General features: G+C 44.1%; 1 protein-coding gene and 1 pseudogene across 1 annotated transcript in view; both read right to left on the bottom strand.

Annotated features, from left to right (window-relative positions):
* LOC114111601 (protein fem-1 homolog A-like) overlaps positions 1–15,235 on the bottom strand; it is a 40,176-nt pseudogene extending 24,941 nt beyond the window's left edge.
* Positions 1–26,638, bottom strand: part of ZNF81 (zinc finger protein 81) — a 746,478-nt gene that overhangs the window by 255,241 nt on the left and 464,599 nt on the right. The gene's annotated exons all lie outside the window — the stretch shown is intronic.

Consider the following 26,638-nt stretch of genomic DNA (forward strand, 5'->3'; position numbering starts at 1 on the left):
AAAGGTTTTATTAAATAAAAAACGAACTTCCAAGGCTGTTAACCCTTCTGCACCACCTTACGCATCCCTATTTCCAGTAGCTGCCGACAAGGCTGAGGTAGGGAGAGAGAGTCAATGGTTTTGGAAGTACGGGAAAAAGTATATTTTGGGAAATGCTTATTAATGACTCTCGTCCTTTAATGTCACTGATTATTGAAGGTAAACAGTTTGAAGGATTAGTGGATACAGGAGCAGATGTTTCGGTTATTTCTCTCCAGCAGTGGCCTAATGACTGGAAAAAAGAAAAAATTCCTCTTGTTTTAACAGGCTTAGGATCAATAGCAGATGTGTGGAGAAGCGCTCAACCTTTGTCATGCCAATTGTCTAATGGAAAGAAAGTATTTATTTCTTTTTACATTGTTAATATACCTATTAATATCTGGGGAAGGGATCTTTTATTTTCTTTAGGAACAATGCTCACCATCTCATCGGAAAACTTGTAGCCACTGCTCAGATTCCTCGAGCTCTCCCATTGAAATGGTTAACTGATGTCCCTAAATGGGTTGAGCAGTGGCCGCTTCCAAAAGTGAAGCTCGAGGCATTAAAGCAATTAGTAGAAGAACAGCTTCAATCTGGCCATATCGAACCTTCCACGTCTCCTTGGAATTCTCCTGTTTTTGTCATTAAGAAAAAATCTGGTAAATGGAGAATGTTGACTGACTTAAGGGAAGTTAACAAATGTATAGAACCTATGGGAGCTTTGCAATTAGGTCTCCCTTCTCCTGCTTTGATTCCACAGAATTGGTCTTTGATGGTTTTAGATTTGAAGGATTGTTTTTTTAATATTCCTTTGCAAATAAAAAATAGAAATAAATTTGCTTTTACTATTCCAGTGTATAATCATGGGCAGTGTCACGTAACCTTGCTATATGGACGGAAAAATTTTACTTTGAATATTAATGATCCTAAAGGGCCATTTCAAGTTCATTTGCATATTAATAAATCTTACTCTGCTCTAGCATGTATAGAATTTCCTTATTCTTTACTGTATGGGCAATGGATTTGGAATGAAATTTTGGGAGTTATATCATGTTCTGATTGTAACTTGACTCAATGTATAAATCGTTCCTGGTGGGAAAATGTTGAACACAAGATGATCCATTCCAGTAATTACTCTTTGGTCATTGTGAAAGCACGGACTGAACTTCGGTTGCCTCTTAATCTTACTCGGCCTTGGTCGGACTCTTTTGCTGTCACTCATCTTGTGAATGCTGTACAAACTCTTCTCCATCGATCTCGAAGAATGTTTGGCATTGTCATCCCATCAATTATCGCCGTGGCTTCAGTAACAGCAACAGCAACTGTAGCAGGTCTTGCTTTGCATCAGGGCATACAGACTGCTGATTTTGTCAGGGAGTGGCATAAGGATGCTCATTTACTGTGGCAACACCAGCATGATTTGGACGCTCAATTGGCTACTGATGTATTGAATTTACAACACACTGTTTCCTGGTTAGGAGATCAAGTGACTGTGTCAGCTACAAAGAGTGTGTTAAAATGTGATTGGAACTCATCTCACCTATGTGTAACCCCTGTTCCCTTTAATATGAGTGAGGGTTAGGAAAAGGTGAAAAGGTCTTTAGTGGGACACGAGAATTTAACTGCTGAAATTATGAAATTGAAACAAACTATATTGTCAACTTTTAGTAAGACGCTGCCTGATATTCTTGGTTCTGATATACTGAAGAGTCTTCAAGAAGGATTAGATAACCTTAATCCTTTAGGGCATGTATCTACATTGTTAACAACATCCTTTGTGGATACTTTGTTAATTGTTGCTTTATGTTTTATTGCTTTCATAGTCTACCGGCGCTGGCGAAAAGGAAAACGAGAGAAGAAGCTTTGCGTACTCAAGTGCTTATTCAGCATCTGCAAGAAAAGAAAGGGGGAGATGTAGGGAACAAGGTATAAGGAAGGTTGAGAAGTGCTTGCAAACGAGACTCTCAACCAGGGCTGAACATTCTTGCAAACGAGATGTTCAGCTAAGAATCCTCTGTTTTTTCCCGTGGGAAAAGAACATTTCTTGCACACAGGATGTTTCTCTGATTCCTCAAAAGGAACAGATCCAGGGACAAAACGGATTCTAAGTTGATAAGGAAGTTCCCCAAAAGAAAGTCTTAGCTGCAGTAAATAAGTTAAGGTAAAGGTTATCTTGCCCTGTGCCTGCGCACTGTATAGTCTCTGAATCATAGTGCTTGGCAACTTGCCCTGTAGGTTGTTGTGCAAGGGATATAAAATAAAGCAGCTGTAAGAAGTAAGTGTTAAAATATAAAGGTTCAAACCACTCTGCAGTGTTGGTGTTTCATTCCGTCGCCAGCAATCCCCAAGAAAAAGAAATGCAAAAAAGCAAAATGGCTGTCTGAGGAGGCCTTAAAAATAGCTGTTAAAAGATGGGAAGCAAAAAGCAAAGGAGAAAAGGAAAGATATACCCATTTGAATGCAGAGTTCCAAAGAATAGCAAGGAGAGATAAGAAAGCCTTCCTCAGCAATCAATGCAAAGAAATAGAGGAAAACAACACAATGGGAAAGACTAGAGATCTCTTCAAAAAATTAGAGATACCAAGGGAATATTTCATGCAAAGATAGGCTCATTAAAGGACAGAAATGGTATGGACCTAACAGAAGCAGAAGATATTAAGAAGAGGTGGCAAGAATACATGGAAGAACTATACAAAAAAGATCTTCACGACCTGGATAATCACGATGGTGTGATCACTTACCTAGAGCCAGACATCCTGGAATGTGAAGTCAAGTGGGCCTTAGGAAGCATCACTACGAACAAAGCTAGTGGAGGTGTTGGAATTCCAGTTGAGCTATTTCAAATCCTGAAAGATGATGCTGTGAAAGTGCTGCACTCAATATGCCAGCACATTTGGAAAACTCAGCAGTGGCCACAGGACTGGAAAAGGTCAGTTTTCATTCCAATCCCAAAGAAAGGCAATGCCAAAGAATGCTTGAACTATCGCACAATTGCACTCATCTCACACACTAGTAAAGTAATGCTTAAAATTCTCCAAGCCAGGCTTCAGCAATACATGAACCGTGAACTTGCAGATGTTCAAGCTGGTTTTAGAAAAGGCAGAGGAACCAGAGATCAAATTGCAAACATCCGCTGGATCATGGAAAAAGCAAGAAAGTTCCAGAAAATCATCTATTTCTGCCTTATTGACTATGCCAAAGCCTTTGACCGTGTGGATCACAATAAACTGTGGAAAATTCTTCAAGAGATGGGAATACCAGACCACCTGACCTGCCTCTTGAGAAACCTGTATGCAGGTCAGGAAGCAACAGTTAGAACTGGACATGGAACAACAGACTGGTTCCAAATAGGAAAAGAAGTCCATCAAGGCTGTATATTGTCATCCTGCTTATTTAACTTCTATGCAGAGTACATCATGAGAAATGCTGGGCTGGAAGAAGCACAAGCTGGAATCAAGATTGCCAGGAGAAATATCAATAACTTCAGATATGCAGATGACACCACCCTTATGGCAGAAAGTGAAGAGGAACTAATAAGCCTCTTGATGAAAGTGAAAGAGGAGAGTGAAAAAGTTGGCTTAAAGCTCAACATTCAGAAAACTAAGATCATGGCATCCTGTCCCATCTCTTCATAGCAGATAGATGGGGAAACAGTGTCAGACTTTATTTTGGGGGGCTCCAAAATCACTGCAGATGGTGATTGCAGCCATGAAATTAAAAGACGCTTACTCCTTGAAAGGAAAGTTATGACCAACCTAGACAACATATTAAAAAGCAGAGACATTACTTTGCCAACAAAAGTTCGTCTAGTCAAGGCTATGGTTTTTGAGTGGTCATGTATGGATGTGAGAGTTGGACCATAAAGAAAGCTGAGTGCTGAATAATTGATGCTTTTGAACTGTGGTGTTGAAGACTCTTGAGAGTCCCTTGGACTGCAAGGAGATCCAACCAGTCCATCCTAAAGGAGATCAGTCCTGGGTGTTCATTGGAAGGACTAATGCTGAAGCTGAAACTCCAATACTTTGGCCACCTCATGCAAAGAGTTGACTCACTGGAAAAGACCCTGATGCTAGAAGGGATTGGGGGCAGGAGAAGGGGAAGACAGAGGATGCGATGACTGGATGGCATTACTGACTCAATGGACATGAGTTTGGGTAAACTCCGGGAGTTGGTGATGGACAGGGAGGCCTGGCGTGCTGGGATTCAAGGGGTTACAAAGAGTCAGACACGACTGAGTGACTGAATTGAACTGAACTGAATCATAAATGGGTGCTGAATTTTCTCAAAGGATTTTTCTGCATCTATTGAGATCAGCATATGGTTTTTATCTTTCAATTTGTTAATATGGTGTATCACATTGATTGATTTTGCATATATTGAAGAATCCTTGCATCCCTGGAATAAACCCAACTTGGTCATGAGCTTTTTGTGTTGCTGAATCATATTTCCTAAAATTTTGTTGAGGACTTTTGCATCTATGTTCATCAGTGATATTGGCCTATAGCTTTCTTTTTTCTTATTTATTTATTCAACAAATTTATTTATTTTAATTGGAGGCTAATTACTTTACAATATTGTATTGGTTTTGCCATACATCAACATGAATCCGCCACGAGTATACACATGTTCCCCATCCTGAACCCCCCTCCCACCTCCCTCCCCATACCATCCCTCTGGGTCATCCCAGTGCACCAGCCCCGAGCATCCTGTATCATGCATTGAACTTGAAAGCGTTTTAAGATAGGCATTACTTCTTTTCTGAATGCTTGATAGAATTCTCCTGTGAAGCCATCTGGTCCTGGGCTTCTGTTTTTTGGGAGATTTTGATCACAGCTTCAGTTTCACTGCTTGTAATTTGGTTGCTTATAATTTATATTTCTTGGTTCAGTCTTGGAAGATTAAACTTTTGGAAGTTGGAACTTGGAACTTGGAAAATTCAATCTGTCCATTTCTTCCAGGTTACCCATTTTATTGCCATTAGTTCTTCACAACAGTCTCTTATTATCCTTTGTATTTCTGCATTGTCTGTTGCAATCTCTCGTTTTTCATTTCTAATTTTGTTGATTTGATTCTTCTCTCCCTTTTCCTTGATGAGTCTGGCCAAAGGTTTGTCAACTTTGTTTATCTTCTCAAAGAACCAGCTTTTCATTTTATTAATCTTTACTATTGTTTCTTTCATTTCTTTTTCATTTATTTCTGCTCTGATCTTTACGGTTTCTTTCTTTCTACTAATTTTGGTGTGTTTTTTTTTTCCTTTTCCCAGTTGCTTTAGGTGTAGTTAGGCTGTCTATTTGGTGTTTTTCTTGTTTCTCGAGGCAGGATTGTATTGCTATAAACTTCCCTCTTAGAACTGCTTTTGCTGCATCCCATAGGTTTTGAGTTGTCGTGTTTTCATTGTCATTTGTTTCTAGGAATTTTTAAATTTCCCTTTCGATTTCTTCAGTAACCTGTTGGTTATTCAAAAACGTGTTGTTTAATGTGTTTGCGTTTCTTACAGTTTTTTTATTATTGTAATTGATATCTAGTCTCATAGCATTGTGGTCAGAGAAGATGCTTGATATGATTTCAATTTTCTTAAATTTACTGAGGTTTGATTTGTGACCCAAGATGTGGTCTATCCTGGAGAATCTTCCATGTGCCCTTGAGAAGAAGGTATATTCCTCTGCATTTGGATGGAATGTCCTGAAGATATCAATGAGATCCATCTCATCCAGTGTATCATTTAAGACTTGTGTTTCCTTATTAATTTTCTGTTTTGATGATCTGTCCATTGGTGTGAGTGGGTAAAGTCTCCTACTATTATTGTGTTACTGTCAATTTCTCCCTTTATGTCTGTTACTATTTGTCTTATGTATTGAGGTGCTCCTGTGTTGGGTGCATAGATATTTACAATTGTTATGTCTTCTTAGGTTGATCCCTTGATCATTATGTAGAATCCTTCCTTATCTCTTATAACCTTCTTTATTTTAAGGTCAATTTTGTCTGATATGAGTATTGATACTCCAGCTTTCTTTTGCTTCCCATTTGCAGAGAATATATTTTTCCATCCTCTCACTTTCAGTGTATATGTGTCTTGAGGTCTGAAGTGGGTTTCTTGTAGACAGCATATATATGGGTCTTGTTTTTGTATCTATTCAACCAGTCTGTGTCTTTTGGTTACAGCATTTAATCCATTTACATTTAAAGTAATTATTGATATATATTTCCTATTGCCATTTTCTTGATTGGGGTTGATTTTTGTAGATTTTTTTTTACTTCTCTGTATTTCTTGACTATATAAGTCCCTTTAACATTGTTTGTAAAGCTGGTTTGATTGCACTGAATTCTCTTAACTTTTGCTTGTCTGAAAAACTTTTGATTTATTCATCAATTTTGAATGAGATCCTTGCTGGGTACAGTAATCTTGGTTGTAGATTTCCCTTTCAATACTTTAAATATATCCTGCCATTCCCTTCTGGCCTGCAGAGTTTCTGCTGAAAGATCAGCTGTTAAAAGTATGGGGTTTCCCTTGTATGTTATTTGTTGCTTCTCCCTTGCTGCTTTTAATATTCTTTCTTTGTGTTTAGTCTTTGTTAGTTTGATTAGTACATGTCTTGGCCTGTTTCTCCTTGAGTTTATCCTATATGGGACTCTGTGCCTCTTGGACTTGATTATTCCTTTTCCATATTGGGGAAATTTTGAACTATAATCTCTTCAAAAATTTTCTCATACCCTTTCTTTCTCTCTTCTTCTTCTTCTGGGACCCTTATAATTTGAATGTTGGCACATTTGATATGGTCCCAGAGGTCTCTGAGACTGTCCTCAGTTCTTTTCTTTCTGTTTGCTTTATTCTGCTCTTCAGAAGTTATTTCCACCATTTTCTCTCCCAGCTCACTGATTTGTTCTTCTGCTTCAGATATTCTGCTATTGATTCTTTCCAGAGTATTTTTAATTTCAGTAATTGTGTTGTTTGTATGTTTATTCTCTAATTCTTCTAGGTTTTTGTGAATTGATCCTTGAATTTTCTCTATTTTGTTTTCAAGGTTTGTGATTATCTTACTATCTTGATTCTGAATTATTTTTCAGTTAGTTTGCCTATTTCCTCTTCAGTTCAGTTCAGTTCAGTTGCTCAGTCGTGTCCAACTCTTTGCGACCCCATGAATCGCAGCATGCCAGGCCTCCCTGTAAATCACCAACTCCCGGAGTTCACTCAGACTCATGTCCATCAAGTCAGTGATGCCATCCAGCCATCTCATTCTCTGTCATCCCCTTCTCCTCCTGCCCCGAGAACCTCCCAGCATTAGAGTCTTTTCCAATGAGTCAACTCTTCCCATGAGGTGGCCAAAGTACTGGAGTTTCAGCTTTAGCATCATTCCTTCCAAAGAAAACCCAGGGCTGATCTCTTTCAGAATGGACTGGTTGGATCTCCTTGCAGTCCAAGGGGCTCTCAAGAGTCTTCTCCAACACCACAGTTCAAAAGCATCAATTCTTCGGTGCTCAGCTTTCTTCACAGTCCAACTCTCACATCCATACATGACCACAGGAAAATCCATAGCCTTGACTAGACGGACCTTAGTCAGCAAAGTAATGTCTTTGCTTTTGAATATACTATCTAAGTTGGTCATAACTTTTCTTCCAAGGAGTAAGCGTCTTTTAATTTCATGGCTGCAATCACCATCTGCAGTGATTTTGGAGCCCAAAAAATAAAGTCTGACACTGTTTCCACTGTTTCCCCATCTATTTCCCATGAAGTGATGGGACCAGATGCCATGATCTTTGTTTTCTGAATGTTGAGCTTTAAGCCAACTTTTTCACTCTCCTCTTTCACTTTCATCAAGAGGCTCTTTAGTTCCTGTTCACTTTCTGCCATAAAGGTGGTGTCATCTGCATATCTGAGGTTATTGATATTTCTCCCAGCAATCTTGATTCCAGCTTGTGTTTCTTCTTTGGATTCCTGCACTTCTAATTTGTTCCTTCATTTGTGTAGTATTTCTCTGCCTTTTCATTATATATGTATATATATATGTAAACTATTGTGTTTGAGGTCCCCTTTTCCCAGGCTTCAAGTTTGAATTCTTTCTCCCTTTTGGTTTCTGCCCTCCTAAGGTTGGTCCAGTGGTTTGTATAAGTTTTGTATATGGTGAGATTTGTGCTGAGTTTTTTTGTTTGTTTGTTTCTTTCCTCTGATGGGCAAGGCTGAGTGAGGTGATAATCCTGTCTGCTGATAATTGGGTTTGTATTTTTATTTTGTTTGTTGCTTAGATGAGGCGTCCTGCACAGGGTGCTACTGGTGTTGGGTGATGCCGGGTCTTGTATTCAAGTGGTCTCCTTTGTGTGAGTTCTCACTATTTGATACTCCCTAGGGTTAGTTCTCTGGTAGTCGAGGGTCTTGGAGTCAGTGCTCCCACTGCAAAGGCTTGATCTCTGGTCAGGAACTAAGATTAAACAAATACCCAAAAATGAGAAACCAAAGATGAACCCCAGACAAATCAGGCAAATAATAATTAAAATAATGGAATATACACATGTACATATACACCCATAAGCAAAGTCAAAACAGTCCAACTAAAATAAAGTACAGTAGACTGACCCAGTGAACAAAGGAAATCAAATATCATATTTACCAGTTAAGACTAGAGCTATCTAAAGCACAAACCAGAAAACAAAAGCAAGATGCCAAGTGGGGAATAAATCAATGAAAAGAAAACTAAGAAATATGTTGTGAGGAAAGGAATGAAAGAAAAGAAAGGAAGAATAGATATGCAAGGTTAAATAGAAGTAGATAAAGAAATTTATATGCATTAAAGATTAACTGCAAGGAGAAAAATGAGTAGGAAAAGCAAACAAGGGAATAAATGTAGAGAAAATAATAATAGGTTTAAAAATTAAAATTAAAAAGAGAGAAAAGAAAGGGAAAAAATGGAAAACTCCATAGAACGGCAAAAGCCTGACATAGAGGCAGAGGTTTATAACAACAATTAAATTGTGATTGAGTGGGGGGAAAGAAGCTCAAAGGCTTAATTAGGTTTCATAGTGCCAATAAAATTGACAACTGCAATGGGTGGGGTGGGGGGAGGAAAACAAAAAAAGAAAAAAAATCCAAAAGGATATATAGACCAAGACAAAACATAAGAATAATAGATGCTTTTCTTGAGTCACTGCTGTCAGAGTCCTTTCCCTTGCTGGGAGTCACAGTTCACCTCACCTCCCTAGGATGCCCTCCCACTCTGTGCTGATCTCTGGACCTGCTGTGGGGGCAGCTCAGATTCTAGTCTGGCTCTACTCCTGTGTGTTCTTGTCTCCAGTGTCCACAGCTATTAGAACTAGTGTGTTTTCTTTTGTGGGAGCTCTCAACGTCATTTTATATATTTGATAGACACAGAGTCTGCCTGGTTGATCATGTGGATTTAATCTGCAGCTTGTACAGTTGGCGGGAAGGCTTTGAGTCTTCTTCCTTAGCCACACTGCCCCTGGGTTTCAACTGTGGTTTTATTTCCACCTCTGCATGTGGGTTGTCCACTGCGAATTGCTCCTGAGGCTGCCCTAGAGGATTTGGGTTTGCCCCTGTGAGGGCCAGGTGTGGAGGTGGTGCAGCTGCTTGAGTCACAGGTGTTTCTATCAGCACCAGGTACTCAGGGGAGTTGGCAGCTAGGGCAGCAGGAAATACAGTGCTCTAGAAGGGTATGGAAACCAGTATTGTCCAATACACTCCAGCATTCTTGCCTGGAGAACCCGCTGACAGAGAATCCTGGCAGGCCACAGTCTACAGCGCTGCAAAGAGTTGGACATAACTGAAGCAACCTTGCATGCATAGATGCAAGATTTCTTTTCTGCCTGTAGCAGTTCTGCCTTCGTGAGCGTTGAGCGTGAAGGTGGCACAGCTGCTTGGCTTGCGGGGACCCTGGCGGTGCAAAGTGTGGAGGGACACGGACTGCCTCTGCCCCCAGGAGTTATGGCCCTATCAGTCTTTTTTCGAGCCTCTTGTAGCTGGTGACCAGAAGGCTTCTTTGGCTAGTCTTTCTCTGTAGCTCCGCTGGTTCAGGCACTTAGAGGGATTCCTTGCCTGGGGCCCTTCTCTGTTGTTTGGCACGTCAGGCACATAGAGGGGTCCCCCTGGCTGGGGGTCCGACTCTGTAGATCGGTGCATCAGGCACTTAAAGGGGCACTCTGGGTGGGGTCCTACTCTGTAGTTCAGTGCGTCAGGTGTTTGGTGGGCCAGCCTCTCTATTGTTCAGCTGCTGGTGCTGGCAAGTGGGGAGAGAGAGGCTATGGTGGTGGCTCTACTCCCTATGCGTGACTCAGCAGTACTGCCTTGCTTCCAAGGCTGCCCGGCTTTCCTCCACAGGCATTTCCCACCACAATCTCCTCCCTCGATCACTCTCTCTGTGGTCAACAGCAGCCCTCACCCTTGGATTGCTCCACAATCCCTAAACTCCAGCTCCCGGCCGAGCACCTTCCAGGGGACCTGCGTCCCTGTCCAGGATATGTATGGCTCTGGCAAGGACTGTATAATTCTCCTTCCATTTAGGCTGCCACAGATCAGCTGGTTCACTCTCAGCCTTAAAAGTCTCCTCTGACTCAAACAGTTGCCCCAATGTGGGGATTGGACCCCTGCTTAAGTTCCCCCACCCGCTGAGGGCAGGTCCAGTCCTACTAACACTTCTGTTTCTCCCCCTAGTTCCTTCATCCTACTGAGTTTTGCGTGGGTCTATATATTCTTTTCTGCTGGTCAGGTCCTCCTGTCCGCTCTCAGCTGGTGTTCTGCATGCACTACTGTGTCTGAAGGTGTATTCCTGATGTATCCATGGAGAGAGATGTACTCCATGCCCACCCACTCCTCTGCTATCTTGTTCTCCTCTTTTCATTTTTGATATCTAGTGTTGATAAAATGTGAAACATCTATAGTGTTTTGTATCATATAAAACAATGTGGATAAAGGTACTGACAGAGATAATTCCTCTTGTAAACAGATGACATAAGCTTACACTATCAATAAATATAGGTCAGTACTGTGAATGTATTTTCTCTTCCTCATGGATTTTTTTGGGGGGACACTGCCTTGTTTCTTTATTTCAGGCTTCTGGAGGGACAGTGATGGTGTTCCCTGCCTTGACAGAAGGCAACACCTGGTCTTGTAAATAAAGACTGTGCTAACACTGCAAATCTAAACGAGACTTAGTTCCCTTGGAGGGACAGAACATCTAGGCATCCACTGTGGCTTCTGGAGTCTTCTGGGTATCTGCCCTGAGATAAGCCTGCAGGAGGGGTGCAGGGTGGGAATGGCCTCTTTCCTGAGCTGTAGGGGTGGCGGCTCCAGTCCCTTTCTGTTCCTCACTGCTTTCCCAACAGGCCAAAACCACTCTCCTGCTGGCGGCCAGGGCACATGGAGGATACCCCCCACCCCTGACAGTCTCTCAGGGGCAGGTTCTCTAGAAGGAGCACTTGATCGCCCTCCCCACCCCCAGTGATGGGAGACCAAGATTTTGTACCACTGTATTCGACAACCTGTTCCAGACATCCACCATCTTATCTATCTGGCTCAGTGGGTTAATGGTGTGTCAATACTTGGAATTATCTCAGGGTCACCTGGATCCTGGTTTCCAAGCATCTAAAAACCGGCTACAGACACTTGGGTTGTTCGCCACACACCTGTGCCCACTTGTGTGATTTGTGAGGCAGAGGTGACCTGCAGTTTGAACTCAGAAATTGTGAAAATCAAACTCCAAAGCAACCAAACTATTAATAGCTCTTGTTGAGTCAGAAGTGGCTGGCAAGCCCAGCTGCTTTGGTATTTGGCCTGGTCCTCCTTTGGAAAACGACTTCTCTTTCTAGTGAGAATGGGAAGTAGGGCAGCCCAAGTAAAAGGCAAGTGAGTGAAGTGTTCAGAAATGTATGGTCACCCTCGTTTGGGGGACCTTCATGAACTTGTCACAAAATATAGCTCACTCTAGCTGGCCATGGCTGTCTCAGGCAAGATAAAACCCTTGTGTGAAATGAACTTAGGGAGCCTGACACCAAAATCTTTTTTTTTTAAGTGTATGGCAGCAAAACCTCTTGCACCACAGCTGTAAGCTGCCCATGCCTGAACGTGCACAGTCACATCTAACTCTTTGCGACACCATGGACTATAGCCCACCAAGCTCCTCTCTCCATGGTATTCTCCAGGCAAGAATACTGGAGTGAGTGGCCATCCCCTTCTCCAGGGGATCTTCCCGACACAGGGATCGAACCGGCATCTCCTGTGTCTCTTGCATTGAAGGTGGATTCTTTACCACAGAGCCACCTGGTGAGCACTAACTCCCCTCCCCCAGGTAAATAAACAGAACACCAAATCACAAAAGCTACCCAAGGGGCTGGTGGCTTGTGGGCAGAGAGTTGGACCCACAGCAGGGCAGAAGGAGCAGGTGAGAATGCGCTGGAAAGGTGGATTCTCCTACTTTGCCCTCTCAGGGGCCACAGTTCTAACACTGCCCTGGGTGGCTGGGTCTATCCTTTCTGATACGTCAGAGGTAGAGGCTGAACCCAACTCTCAGCTTCTACATGTGTTTCTAGTAGGGGAGGAAGGCGATGGTTTTAATCTCTCTGCCCCAGGTCAGAGGCAAGATTCTCTGAAACTCAGGCAGACAGGATGTGTGGGAAGCTGAGCATCTTCTTGTGGAGGATGAGTGCGTGGACTCCTATAGAATGTCAGTTCTCTGAGCACGTGGTCTGGAAGCTTCTACCACCAAGAGCTCATTGATTCTTGGCCCCTCTGCCTGATGAGGGGAGCGGGCCACGGAGGCCCATGAGCTCTTCCCTGGTTTCCAGCCACCGCAAGTGTTCCCTAGAGAGGGCGGGGACAGGTGTGGGCCCCGCCCATCCTGGGTTTTCCTCTCCCACACTTTTCCGTGCAGCTGGATGAAAGCTTCCAGCTCTTAGGGAGTGAAACCCTTGTATGGGATCTTGTTCTTGTCCAGGGTGCAAGTCAGTGCACTACTGGGTCACATAGTTGAAGGGCTGAATGGTGCTCTTGGCCAGCAGCTTCTCATGCAGCAGCTCGTAGACTGTCTTCTTGAAAGATCTGATGGCATCCATGTGGGCCCCCGCCTCTATCAGGGCATTCATGATCCCCAGGCAGTTGTTCTGCTTTGCAATGTGCACTGGCGTGTTGTTAGCAAAGTCCCGGCTGTCTGGGTCAGCCCCACAGTCGAGTGTACCTTGACCACCTGGAGGGAAGGGAATCTGCCCACCTAGAAGTGGCCCTCGTTTGTGGCCTATGTCCACTACCATGTGTAAGAGTGAAGCCATTCTGGCTGTGATTCTTGTGGCTCACCAAGACCCCCTGGCACAGCAGGCTCTGCACCACGTCCAGGTGATCAGCTGCCAAGGCAGCCCACAGCAGCTGTGTGCCCTCGATGCTCTCGTCATTGAAGTGTATGCAGCCGCCGGCATCCATGCTGGCGCCGCTCCGGTCCACTGGGTATTCAACCACATCTAGGTGGCTGCAATAGGAGGTGATGACATGCAGTGTCCCCACCTTAACCCCCCACCCCTGTCCCCCGCTGGCCAACTAGCACGTCAGCTCGTCCAGCTCCTTCCTGCTCTGGCTGCTAGGCAGCCTCTGAAGCATCTGAAGCTTGTCAACATGGACTGTGTTGTATACGGTGGTTTAGAGGTCTACCATTTGGACCTCTGCCAGGACATGGACTGGCCGCCGAAGGGTTGAGGGGACAGGGGACCGAGGACTAGAGCCCGGAGGGGCAGGCTGCAAATTTCACCATCTCTCCTGCTGCCATCCTAGGTGTGTCTCCTTAATAATTTTCTTAATAACATTTTTTTCTCTGGCTTACCTTAAGAATACAGTATTTAGGGGCTTCCCTGGTGGCTCAGTGGTAAAGAATCTGCCTGGCAATTCTGGAATGACTGTATCCATCCCTGATCTGAGAATATCCCATGTGTTGCGGAACAAATAAACCCACATGTGCCACAACTATTGAGGCAGTGTTCTAGAGCCTCAGAGCTTCAACACTGAGCCCACACACCCTAGAAGCTGTGATCCACAACAACAGAAGCCACCACAATGAGAAGGGTGTGGCTCGCCATTAGAGAGTAGACCCCGCACATGGCAACTAGAGAATACCCCCATGCAGCAACAAAGACTTAGCACAGCACCCCCAACACAAAACAAATACAATTATTTTTTTTAAAGAATACAGTATATAAGGCATGAGTGGGTGTGCGTTGTCAGTTGTGTCTGACTCTTTGTGGTCCCATGGAGTTTAGCCTGCCAGGCTCCTCTGTCCATGGGATTTCCCAGGCAAGAATACTAGAGTGGGTTGCCATTTCCTCCTCCAGGGGATCTTCCCCACCCAAGGATCAAACCCACGTATCTTGTTCGTCTCCTACCCTGGCAGTCGGATTCTTTACCACTATTGCCCAGGTAATGGATATAACATACAAAATATGTGTTAATCAACTGTTTATGTTAACCGTAAGGCTGCCAGTCAACAATAGACTATCAGTAGTTAAGTTTTGGAAGAGTCTAAAGTTATACTTGGATTCTGGACTCAGAGGGGTGTTGGTGCCCCTAACCCCTACATTGTTCAAGGGTCAACAGAACTGTCATTGTTGCTTCCACGACCTAATACTTCCCTGGGACAGTGTTTTGCGTGCTTGTTCTAGGAATGCTGGATAAAGACCAAAGGGAATTCTCCGACTGAGGGACTGCTGCGTGCAGAGAGACAACAGCAGAGTGTGCAATTCACTCCCTAACCCATCTCCCTATCCTCTCCCAGGTGTCTGAAGGGAAACAGCAGAGACTCCCTCTGGACAAAGAGAAGTCACGGCCTTGACTAAGACTAAAATGTGGCAGGTAGATTACGACAGTAAAGCATCAGTATAATGGCCCAGTATGGCCAGTGGAAAAACTAGCAGGGGTGTAGGCTCACTGTGGATTTCCGCCAATGGAATGTGTGTCGCTCCAGTGGCCCTGGCCATTCGAGACTCTGTGGCTATAAATGAACACACAGCACAGACTGATGGCACTGGGAGTGCTGTGTCACTGCCTAGGCCTTCTTTTCTGTCCCACTGGACTTGAAGACACTCCTCTATGGGTCTCTTGTGCCCCTACACATCTTGCTGAGTGTGACAGGAAAGCAAGGCCCCAAGTGCTCTTCCCCTGGCATTTCTCAGGTTTGTGCTTACAGCAAATGACTCCAAGGCTGGTTTCCAGGCTGCTCTTAGGCAGCAGGTTGCCCATGCTCAGGGTCCTTTCCTGTAAGGCAACTCAGTGCACATGCAGGCATTTGTCAAGGATGATCTGCGACACCTCTGTGGGAACTCAGGCTTAGGAAACTCACAGCCTTTTAAAACTCACAGCCATTTTTTTAAAACATGGAATCTTCTCTGTTGCTATAAGAGAAAGAGACCTTTTCCTCCTTCCCTTTTCTTAGAATATTTCCTGGAGAAAACTGGTATTTGTAAACCCTTCCTCTGCCCCTTGGATACATATGTAAATCTTATAAGGGTAAATAAGCCTTCTGTCAGCAAAACAACCCAGAGTAATTTTCTTTGGGACTAGGAGCCATCTCCTTGAAATATAAACACCAAAGAAGATGGTGACCTATCACCCTGGGAGCTTAGCCTCAGGGCCTGGCTCTAAGCTGGAACTCAGTTCAGTCCCTCAGTCCTGTCTGACTGCTCATAACCCCATGGGTTGCAGCATGCCAGGCTTCCCTGTCCATCACCAACTCCCGGGGCTTGCTCAAGCTCATGTCCATTGAGTCAGTGATGCCATCCAACCATCTCATCCTCTGTTGTCCCCTTCTCCTACAGCCTTCAATCTTTCCCAGCAACAGAGTCTTTTCTAATGAGTCAGTTATTCACATCAGGTGGCCAAAGTATTGGAGCTTCAGCTGCAGCTTCAGTCCTTCCAATGAATGTTCAGGATTCATTTCCTTTAGGATTGACTAGTTGGATCTCCTGGCAGTTCAAGGGACTCTCAAGAGTCTTCTCCAACACCAAAGTTCAAAAGCATTCATTCTCTGCCCTTCGGCTCTCTTTATGGTCCAACTCTCACATCCATACGTGACTCCTGGAAAAACCATAGCTTTGACTAGATGGACCCTTGTGGGCAAAGTAATGTCTCTGATATTTAATATGTTCTCTTGGATTGTCATAGCTTTTCTTCCAAGGAGCAAGCATCTTTGAATTTTGTGGCTGCAGTCACCATCTTCAGTGATTTTGGATCCTAAGAAAATAAAATCATTCACTGTTCTCATTGTTTCTCCATCTATTTGCCATGAACTGATAGGACCAGATGCCATAATCTTCATTTTTCGAATGTTGAATTTTAAGCAGCTTTTTCACTCTCCTTTCCCACTTTCATCAAGAGTCTCTTTAGTTTTTCTTTGATTTCTGCCAAAAGGGTAGTGTAATTTCCACATCTGAAGTTACTGATACTTCTCCCGACAATCTTGATTCCAGCTTATGCTTCTTCCAGCCCAGCGTTTCTCACGATGTACTCTGCATATAAGCTAAATGTGCAGGGTGACAATATACAGCCTTGACATACGCCTTTTCCTATTTGGAACCAGTCTGTTGTTCCATGTCCAGTTCTAACTGTTGCTTCTTGACCTGCATGTAGGTTTCTCAAGAGGCAGATCAGGTGGCCTGGTATTCCCATATCTTTCAGAATTTTCCACAGTTTATTGTGATCCACAGAGTCAAAGGCTTTGGCATATTCAATAAAGCAGAAATAGATGATTTTCTGGAACTCTCTTGCTTTTTCAGTGATCCAGCAGATGTTGGCAATTTGATCTCTGGTTCCTCTGCCTTTTCTTAAACCATCTTGAACATCCAGAAGTTCATGGTTCACATATTGCTGAAGCCTGGTTTGGAGAATTTTTAGCATTACTTTACTAGTATGTGAGATGAGTGCAATTGTGCGTTGTTCGAGCATTCTTTGGCATTGCCTTTCTTTGGGATTGGAATGAAAGCTGACCTCTTCCATTCCTGTGGCCACTACTGAGTTTTCCAAATGTGCTGGCATATCGAGTGCAGCACTTTCACAGCATCATCTTTCAGGATTTGAATTAGCTCAGCTGGAATCCATCACCTCCACTAGCTTTGTTCGTAGTGATGCTGTCTAAGGCCCACTTGACTTCACATTCCAGGATGTCTGGCTCTAGGTGAGTGATCACACCATCGTGATTATCTTGGTCATGAAGCTCTTTTTTAAATAGTTCTTCTGTGTATTCTTGCCACCTCTTCTTAATATCTTCTGCTTCTGTTAGGTCCATACGATTTCTGTTCTTTATCAACTCCATCTTTGCATGAAATGTTCCCTTGGTATCTCTAATTTTCTTGACGAGATCTCTAGTCTTTCCCATTCTGTTGTTTTCCTCTATGTTTGCATTAATCACTAAAGAAGGCTTTCTTATCTCTCCTTGCTATTGTTTGGAACTCTGCATTCAGATGCTTACATCTTTCCTTTTCTCCTTTGCTTTTCACTTCTCTTCTTTTCACAGCTATTTGTAAGGCCTCCCCAGACAGCCATTTTGCTCTTTTGCATTTCTTTTCCATGGGGATGGTCTTGATCCCTGTCTCCTGTACAACGTCACGAACCTCTGTCCATAGTTCATCAGGCACTCTATCGGATCTAGTCCCTTAAATCTATTTCTCACTTCCTCTATATTACCATAAGGGATTTGATTTAGGTCATACCTGAATAGTCTAGTGGTTTTCCCCACTTTCTTCAATTTAAGTCTGAATATGGCAATAAGGAGTTTATGATCTGAGCCACAGTCAGCTCCCAGTCTTGTTTTTGCTGACTGTATAGAGCTTCTCCATCTTTGGCTGCAAAGAATATAATCAATCTGATTTCGGTGTTGACCAGCTGGTGATGTCCATGTGTAGAGTCTTCTCTTGTGTTGTTGGAAGAGAGTGTTTGTTATGACCAGTGGGTTCTCTTGGCAAAACTCTGTTAGCCTTTGCCTTGCTTCATTCCATACTCCAAGGCTACATTTGCCTTTTACTCCAGGTGTTTCTGGACTTCCTACTTTTGCATTCCAGGACCTATAATGAAAAGGACATCTTTCTGGGGTGTTAGTTCTAAAAGGTCTTGTAGGTCTTCATAGAACTGTTCAACTTCAGCTTCTTCAGTGTTACTGGTTGGGGCATAGGTTTGGATTATCGTGATATTGAATGGTTTGCCTTGGAAACGAACAGAGATCATTCTGTCGTTTTTGAGATTGCATCCAAGTACTGCATTTTGGACTCTTTTGTTGACCATGATGGCTACTCCATGTCTTCTAAGGGATTCCTGCCCGCAGTAGTAGATATAATGGTCATCTGATTTAAATTCACCCATTCAAGTCCATTTTAGTTTGCTGATTCATAGAATGTTGACGTTCACTCTTGCCATCTCTTGTTTGACCACTTCCAACTTGCCTTGATTCTTGGACCTGACATTCCAGGTTCCTATGCAATATTGCTCTTTACAGCATCGGGCCTTGCTTCGATCACCAGTCACATCCACAACTGGGTATTGTTTTTGCGTTGGCTCCATCCTTCATTGTTTCTGGAGTTATTTCTCCACTGATCTCCAGTATCATATTGGGCACCTACCGACCCAGGGAGTTCCCCTTTCAGTATCCTATTATTTTGCCTTTTCATACTGTTCATGGGGTTCTCAAGGTAAGAATACTGAAGTGGTTCACCATTCCCTTCTCCAGTGGACCACATTCTGTCAGGCCTCTGCACCATGACCCTCCTGTCTTGGGGGCCACACACGACATGGCTTAGTTTCATTGAGTTAGACAAGGCTGTGGTCCATGTGATCAGATTGGTTACAACTACTTTTTAAGGGAAGAACCCCTCCTCTGGACAACATGTGAAGGGAGCCAAGTTAAGTGGGAAAACTGTATGTCATTATTACATTATGCCAAGACACTGAAAGCCAGACTGGAGAAAGAGACTCCTGAGAATGCAGACCCTGCAGGAACAAGGGCATCAGGAAAGCCCAGGATGAAACCCTCAGCTAGGGAATAATAGGCAAAAGTCTCAAAGTCCACTGATTGAGGGAATCCTGGAGGTGGAAACTGGTGAACCACAAGTTTCAATCACTTGCCCGGAGGCTAATCTATGCTTGCCTTTTCTGGTAAATATTCATACTGCAGAAGACTCTTGAGAGCCCCTTGGTCTACAAGGAGATCAGACCAGTGAATCCTAAAGGAACTCATCCCTGAATATTCATTGGAAGGACTGGTGATGAAGCTGAAGCTTCAGAGGCATGATGTGGACAGGATCAGGGGCAGGGTGGGCAAGATCAAGGGCAGGATGTGGGTGGGCTCAGAGGCAAAACTGGGTGAATTTGGGGCAGGGTTTGTATGAGGCACCACCAGAGAAGCCCACTTGGGTGGGATTTGGAGAAAGTGTGGCCTGAGTTCAGGGTGAAACCAGCCTCCTCTTCATCTTTAGCACCTCACTTTCAATCTCTCCCCAGAGCCACAAGGCTCTTCTGTGATGTTTACAACCCATAGAGTAAGAGGTACTGTAAGCAACTCCCGCCCCGAGCACTCAATGGACCCCAAGGTGAGACTTTTTCTTCTCTATCTCATGAGCTTTCAGTCCCACCCCCCCTTCTCCCTACCTGACCACCTCCTTTGTCTGGTTCTCCGTGCTTGAATTGCCTCCTATTCCTTCTTCCCTCTGCCTGACTGCTTTCATACCTACTGACCAATCTCAGTGGGTCCCCTCCTCTCTTTCTGACCTTCCCTACACTCCCCCACCTTATTACTCAGTCATCTTCTAGTCTCACTTTTCTGTGTGGCTGCTGTTTATTGATAAGCTCCTTGCCTGACCACACCCCCCAACACTTCTCTTTCTGCCTGTCTCTCTCCTTCTGCCTGTCTAGCCTCCATTCCTCTGCTCCTCAGTATAACCATCCCCTGTTCCTGCTGTCTTCTTGCTTGCCCATCTGCTTTCTTCTCCCAGCCCCTGCCTGACATTCCACCCCAACCATCCCTGAAAGGAAACCCTCAGTTCCTCTCTTTTGAATTTCTGACTTCCCTTCATTTCTTTTTTATTCTTCCTGCCTCACTTCCCCAGTCACCTTCTCCCTGCTTCTCATCTCCAAAATCCCTCCTTCTTTGTTTGATCAGCCCTCATCCCTCCACACTCCTGACCCCATTCCTCACCTCCTTTATGTTTTACCAACCTCCATTCATCTACTGTGGTCCAGCTAGTAAAGAATCCACCCGCAATGCAAGAGACCTGGGTTCAATCCCTGGTTTGGGAAGATCCCTTGGAGAAGGGAAAGGCTACTTATTCCACTATTCTGGCCTAGAAAATTCCGTGGGATCGCAAAGTGTTGGACATGACTGGGCGACTGTCACTCACATTCATCTACTTCTCCCTGTCAGACCTCCCCTCCATCCCTCCTCTCCTTCCTGTTTGATCTCTTTCTATTCTTCCATCCATCCTACCCGATCACACTCTTTCCTACATCCCAGCTTAACTTCTTCCTCCATCCTCCATGCTTGATCATACCCTCTTTGCCGCCTTCTTCTTTACCTAGTAATCACTGAATTCCTCTCTTCTTTCCTGCTAGTTCACTTCCCATCCCTCTCCTTCTGCCTGACTGCCCTCCAATCCCCTCTTTCTCTCATTTTACCTGCCTGATCCCCTCCATAGCCACTCCCCCTCCATACCTCATCATCATTCTTTCTGCCCACAGGTTCCAGATGATGAGGTGTGCGGTTGTCCACTAGTGCACAATGTCATTGAGGTCACTGATGATTTCTGTCATCTCCCCAAAGGCCTTTGCAAACTCCACTATTGCTGGGAGAAGCTGAGGCATGCCGAGGCGGACCTAGAGCATGTTCGTGTGGTAGGTTACAAGGCTGAGTGTGGCTGAGGGGCAGCATGGGATCCTAGAAGCCCCTTCTCACACTTACCCTCCACAGTTGCACGAGCTGGTTGAGCAGGAGCACAAGGTGTGCAAAGCCACGATGAATCGGACAGGGCTGCTGACCCTGATGCTCCACCAAGCAGTCCAGCATGATCCACTCAGCACTGACCGACGCTTCAGGGTAGACAGCTGAGCTCTGCTCAACTGAGGTCCTATGCCCAATACTTGGTGCAAGGGAGACACTACGAATTTCTCACACACCTATTCCTCTAACCATGTCTTTCTCAGGGCATCTCAAAGTTTCTCTGTGCTTCTCTGTTCCCCATTGAGTATCCTATCTCTACGCCTCCTTAAGGTGGACTGGTCTTTAAAATTTCCCCACTTCTGTCCTTTCTCTTATCCCCTCTCTCTTTCCTGAATCTGAGCAGGGCCAAAGGATCTGCCCTGTGCTCATCTCCCACTGGCCTGAGTTTTGTTTAGAAACTTGAGATTAGCAAGACATTTTAATATCTCCTGGTGGCCCCTAACCCAGTCTCTGTGCCCACAAACCCAATTCCAAACCTCCAGTGGTGGTGGGGGACAGTGCAGCTTTACTTGGCTGGCAGGCCCATTTGCAGTTGGCTGAGAAGTGCTGCACACTCAGCTCAGTTTGTCCTTTTCTGTCAAGGGAGAGGTGAGGTTACAAAGTGGGTACCAGTGACCCTGAGTCCCCCGTCCCAGGCCATCAGGTCTGTCATTGTCACCTGATTAGTGCACTTTGACCAACTTCTGTATAATTGTTGGCATTCCCCAGGCCAGAGATGCTGGAAAAATGTTGCAATGGAGGGAAAAGGTGATGAGTCCATGTTGGGACACTGAGGAGAGTTCAAGGTTCAATGCAATCGGGCCCTTGCCCCTGCCCATCTTGTCCCACCCCTCACCATACCATGAGGTCCCAGCCCTTCTGTCAGCCTTGGCCCCTGTCAGTGCAGTCCTGGTCTATGCACATCCCCCTCCCACCCCCCACCTCTGATCTTGTCTTGTTCTCCTGTTCCCGCTACCCTTCTCTGGGTCTACTCTTCCCAGCTGGCTCTGTCTACCTAATGCCTGTAGGGTTGCCAGAGGAGGATTGGGACCTCTGCTATATCTGCCTTTGCAAGGCCCTGCCAGGCCAGTGGAGGTGTGTCCAGTAAGGCTGCCTGTGGGAACTCGTATGACTCAAATGAGAGACTTCAACCACTCTTCCTGTTCTTTTTATATTCACTAGACCCTCAGAGATTTTGTTGTTGTTGTAATTTTCACTACTGTTTTTTTCTGAATGGACTCAGATATTTCACCTTAATATTTCAGGATGTTGCTCTAGACTTACACCTCGTATTCCACCATAACTAGTGTATCAGTTATCTAATGCACTACCTTGGAGAAGGAAATGGCAACCCACTCCAGTCTTCTTGCCTGGAGAATTCCATAGACAGAGGAGCTTGGCAGGTTGCAGTCCATGGAATCACAAGAGTCGGGCATGACTTAGCGACTAAACCACCACCACCACCAATGCCCTACCTATCTGGTGCCATATCTCTTTATTCCCAGTATTGTATTTTTCTTTCTTTAACTTGATCATATTTTCCAGGAGCTAGTCCATATAAATAATTATAAGATTAAATTTTAGTTTTAATTATACTCCCTATGTTTATATTTATTTATGTAAACTTTCATTTTATTAATTGCCGCTTTTTTTGTTTTGTGTTTCATTTTTATGTTTGCTCCTTTTGTTCTTTCTTGAATTCCTAACTTTATTAATTTTGTTTTCCAGTCTATTATAGTAGTAAAGGATTTGAAACTATACAATCTTTTCTAATGCAGCTGTATCTGATAAACTGTGGTCTGAAAAGTGCAAGTTCAGAATTGATTTCTCACTCTGATTCTACCTATTGAGGAATGTTTCTTAGTTTCTAACTGGTTAAGCAGTTTTGCTATCTTTCCTTTCTATATTTGTAATTATGCTTTTACTGTGATCAGAGAATATAGCTTGTTGAATCTGAACTCAAAATATTACTCAGGGTTTTCTTTGTGGGCCAGATTACTCAAGTGAGTTTCATAAACGTAAGAAAATATATCTTCTGTTAGGTTCAGATTACTCATTAGGACTTTTCTTTCCAGTTTGAAAGTTTCTGCTTCTTTACTCCAGAGAAGGCAATGGCAACCCACTCCGGTACTCTTGCCTGAAAACTCCCATGAATGGAGGAGCCTAGTAGGCTGCAGTCCATGGGGTCACTACGAGTCAGACTGAGCGACTTCACTTTCACTTTTCACTCTCATGCATTGGAGAAGGAAATGGCAGCCCACTCCAGCGTTCTTGCCTGGAGAAACCCAGGGACAGTGGAGCCTGGTAGGCTGCCGTCTATGGGGTCGCACAGTTGGACACGAGTGAAGCGACTTAGCAGCAGCTTCTTTACTCTGACTTTTGTCTTTTTGTCTGCTCCAGCTGTTATGCTATCAAAAGACAGAATAAATGTTGTAATATTTTAAAACAAGTTTCTCTCTGTAGTTGTGTTTTTGGCAGGTAGAGGTGGAAAAATCCTAAAGTACGTATCTTAGGCTGTTTTGCACAATGCCACTATGTGTTTTGTTTTGCTTGTTTAGTCCTTTTGACCTTGAATTTATTTTCCCGAGTACATCATCACTGCTTCTTTTATTTTGTAGCCACTAACCTGGTGTGTGGGTTTCCCAGGTGACTCAGTGGTAAAGAATCCACCCACAGTGCAGGAGAGATGGGTTTGATCTCTGGGTTGGGAAGATCCCCTGGAGTAGGAAATGGCACTCCAAGCCAGTATTCTTGCCTGAAAAATTCCATGGACAGAGAAGCCTTGGGGCTACAGTCCAGGACGTGCAAAGAGTCAGACACGATTGAGCAACTGAGCGTGCACAACCTTGTGTATCTTTGCCTAAACCTTATTTTTCTCACTGTTTAAGAGATACTTCTTTTCAACTATATATATATATTTTGCTCTCATTGCACACTTGTGTCTTCAGATTTAGTCCATTTGAATATGTATAAATATGATAATCTTGTCTTTTGTATTAAAATTTCCTTATTATCAATTTTACTGTTTCCCAAATGCAACTTTTTCTTTTCTTCTTCCTAATACTTTGATGCTTCTCTGCATTTCTGTGCCTCCTCCTTACATCATTAATGCTTTTGATGTTTACTAATGGTACAATTATATATTGTGCCACTTCTAACAGGCATGATTTATGTTTTCTCTATTATTTGATCAGAATACAATTAACTGTTCTTTGTAGAGAAAGATATTTATCACCCATATTTGCCTCAGGAAGAGGAACAGTATTATTTTTGTGTTTTTCTGGAAATATTAAAGCTGCTCTTTGGAAGACTGTATTTTTCTTAGGTTAAGTCCATTCTGCTTCAAGAAAACTTACTTAGTATTTGTATTCAAAGTTCCCAGTTACTTTATTTATCATCATTTAACTCTAGCTATGCTGCTGCTGCTGCTGCTGCTGCTGCTAAGTCGCTTCAGTCGTGTCCGACTCTGTGCGACCCCATAGACGGCAGCCCACCAGGCTCCCCCGTCCCTGGGATTCTCCAGGCAAGAACACTGGAGTGGGTTGCCATTTCCTTCTCCAATGCGTGAAAGGGAAAAGGGCAAGTGAAGTCGCTCAGTCGTGTCCGACTCTTAGCGAACCCTGCAATTGCAAGTGTATGTTTTACCACAAGAGTTATTGCTAACCATTGTTTTGCTCCCTTATTTTGAGGTCTATCTTCTCATTCACTGTTCATTTATCTACAATACTTCCTTTAGTGTTTCATCAAACAGAGTGAACTGGTGGGATAGTCTTCAAATTATTTAATGTCTGAACCTGTTGTTCTTTTGCTCTAAGGAGTGTTTTCTTGGGAGTGGGTATAGGATCTCTGCATTAGAGTCCTCCTTTTTAACTACACTTTTATTTTTGTATTGGAGTATAGCAGATTAACAATTGGAGAAGGCAATGGCAACCCACTCCAGTACTCTTGCCTGGAAAATCCCATGGGCGGAGGAGCCTGGTAGGCTGCAGTCCATGGGGTCGCTAACAGTCGGACACCACTGAGCGACTTCACTTTCACTTTTCACTTTCATGCATTGGAGAAGGAAATGGCAACCCACTCCAGTGTTCTTGCCTGGAGAATCCCAGGGACGGGGGAGCCTGGTGGGCTGCCGTCTATGGGGTCACACAGAGTTGGACATGACTTAAGTGACTTAGCAGCAGCAGCAGCAGATTAACAATGTTGTGATAGTTTCATGGAAAACAAATGGACTCAGCCATACAAATACATGTATCCAAGAGTCCTTCTTTGTTGATGGCCTACGAGAAGTGGCTTCTAAGATGGCTCCCAATGACCCCAGACTCCTGGTATCCAAGGCTTTGTGTAATTCCTTCCATTTGTGTAACTCACTTCTAAGCAGTAACGTACCTTTAACATTGAGGAGATGCCACCTTCGTGATTAGCTGACAAGAGATTGTGGGTTCTGTCTTGCTAACAGGCTCTCTTCCATGTGGTCTTAGTGAACCAACTTGCCGTGTTGGGGAGGCCTATATAGCAGGGAACTCAGGATTGCCTTTGACAAATAGTATGAAACTGAGGCTGTCAGTCCAACAGCCCAAATGAACTGGATCCTGCAAACAACCATATAAATGAGCTTGGAAGAACATCCTTCCCCAGGTGAGCCCTCGGATGAGGCCCCAAGCCTAGCTGAGACCTTGATTGCAGCCACATGAGAGACCCTGAAACAGAGGGTCAAGCTACGCTGTGCCTAGGATTTTGACCCACATAAACACTGAGATAATCAGTGCATGTTGTTTTAGACAACTAAGTTTATGGGAATGTGGAGACAGACAGATAGGGACTGGGGGCGGGGGATGGTCAGCGATTTTGTGAAAGATACTAGGTGGTTTCTGAAATGAAAACCATACCATCCAGCAGGCAAGTTCAGTGTTTGGCTGCTCCAGGAATCAGTTTTAGAAACCCTGTGGGTCATCAATCGGCAGTCTGGGAAGATGGGTAATTGGAAACCTGCCTGGGATGTGGCACTGCTGTACTTGTGTTGGTTATTACTCAATGTTGTCATAGTCATCACTGTGGATTAATAATATGAGGAGCCTGGCCATTCAAGTGATTAGGGGACTTTGAAGTGTCCTCTGCCAGTCCCTGTAGTCCATCCACAGGTGGATTCTGCTCGTCAGTGATTGATTGGCAGCGAGAGCAATCAGGGGTACAGTGCCAGGGATGTGAGGTGTGCAGAGACCAATTTTTTTGAGTTGGTCAGTCACTGGGGGACTTGGTGCACACCTGGATTCCAGTGTCTAAGAAAGGAGGGAGGATGAGTTTGAGTTTTCACCTCTATCAGAAGAGGGAAATTTAGGCAGATCGCTGTGGATGTGCACTGAAATATGCAGAAGCTCAGTTTATGCCCACAAGATGGCCTCCTCCAGCCCGAGCATTTTGAGGACAATGGATAACAGGAATATTGTTTACTGGGAGCGGACCCAGTATGGGGTTCAGAATCACAGACCGACTTTGAAGTCAGCTGATCTTGGCTTCAGTATTTCCTGGTCTTTTACTTGCTAGCAGTGTGACCTTAGGATAACTGACTTAGCCTCACTGTGCTTCAACAGCTTCTGCTGTCAAATGGTGCTAATGATAATCATTGTCGTGTAGCTGGCAAGGTTACAGTGAAAATTAAATGAGGTACCTGATATTGATCAGCAGGGCCT

Source organism: Ovis aries, chromosome X, assembly GCF_016772045.2.
Source record: "Ovis aries strain OAR_USU_Benz2616 breed Rambouillet chromosome X, ARS-UI_Ramb_v3.0, whole genome shotgun sequence".
Taxonomy (NCBI): domain Eukaryota; kingdom Metazoa; phylum Chordata; class Mammalia; order Artiodactyla; family Bovidae; genus Ovis; species Ovis aries.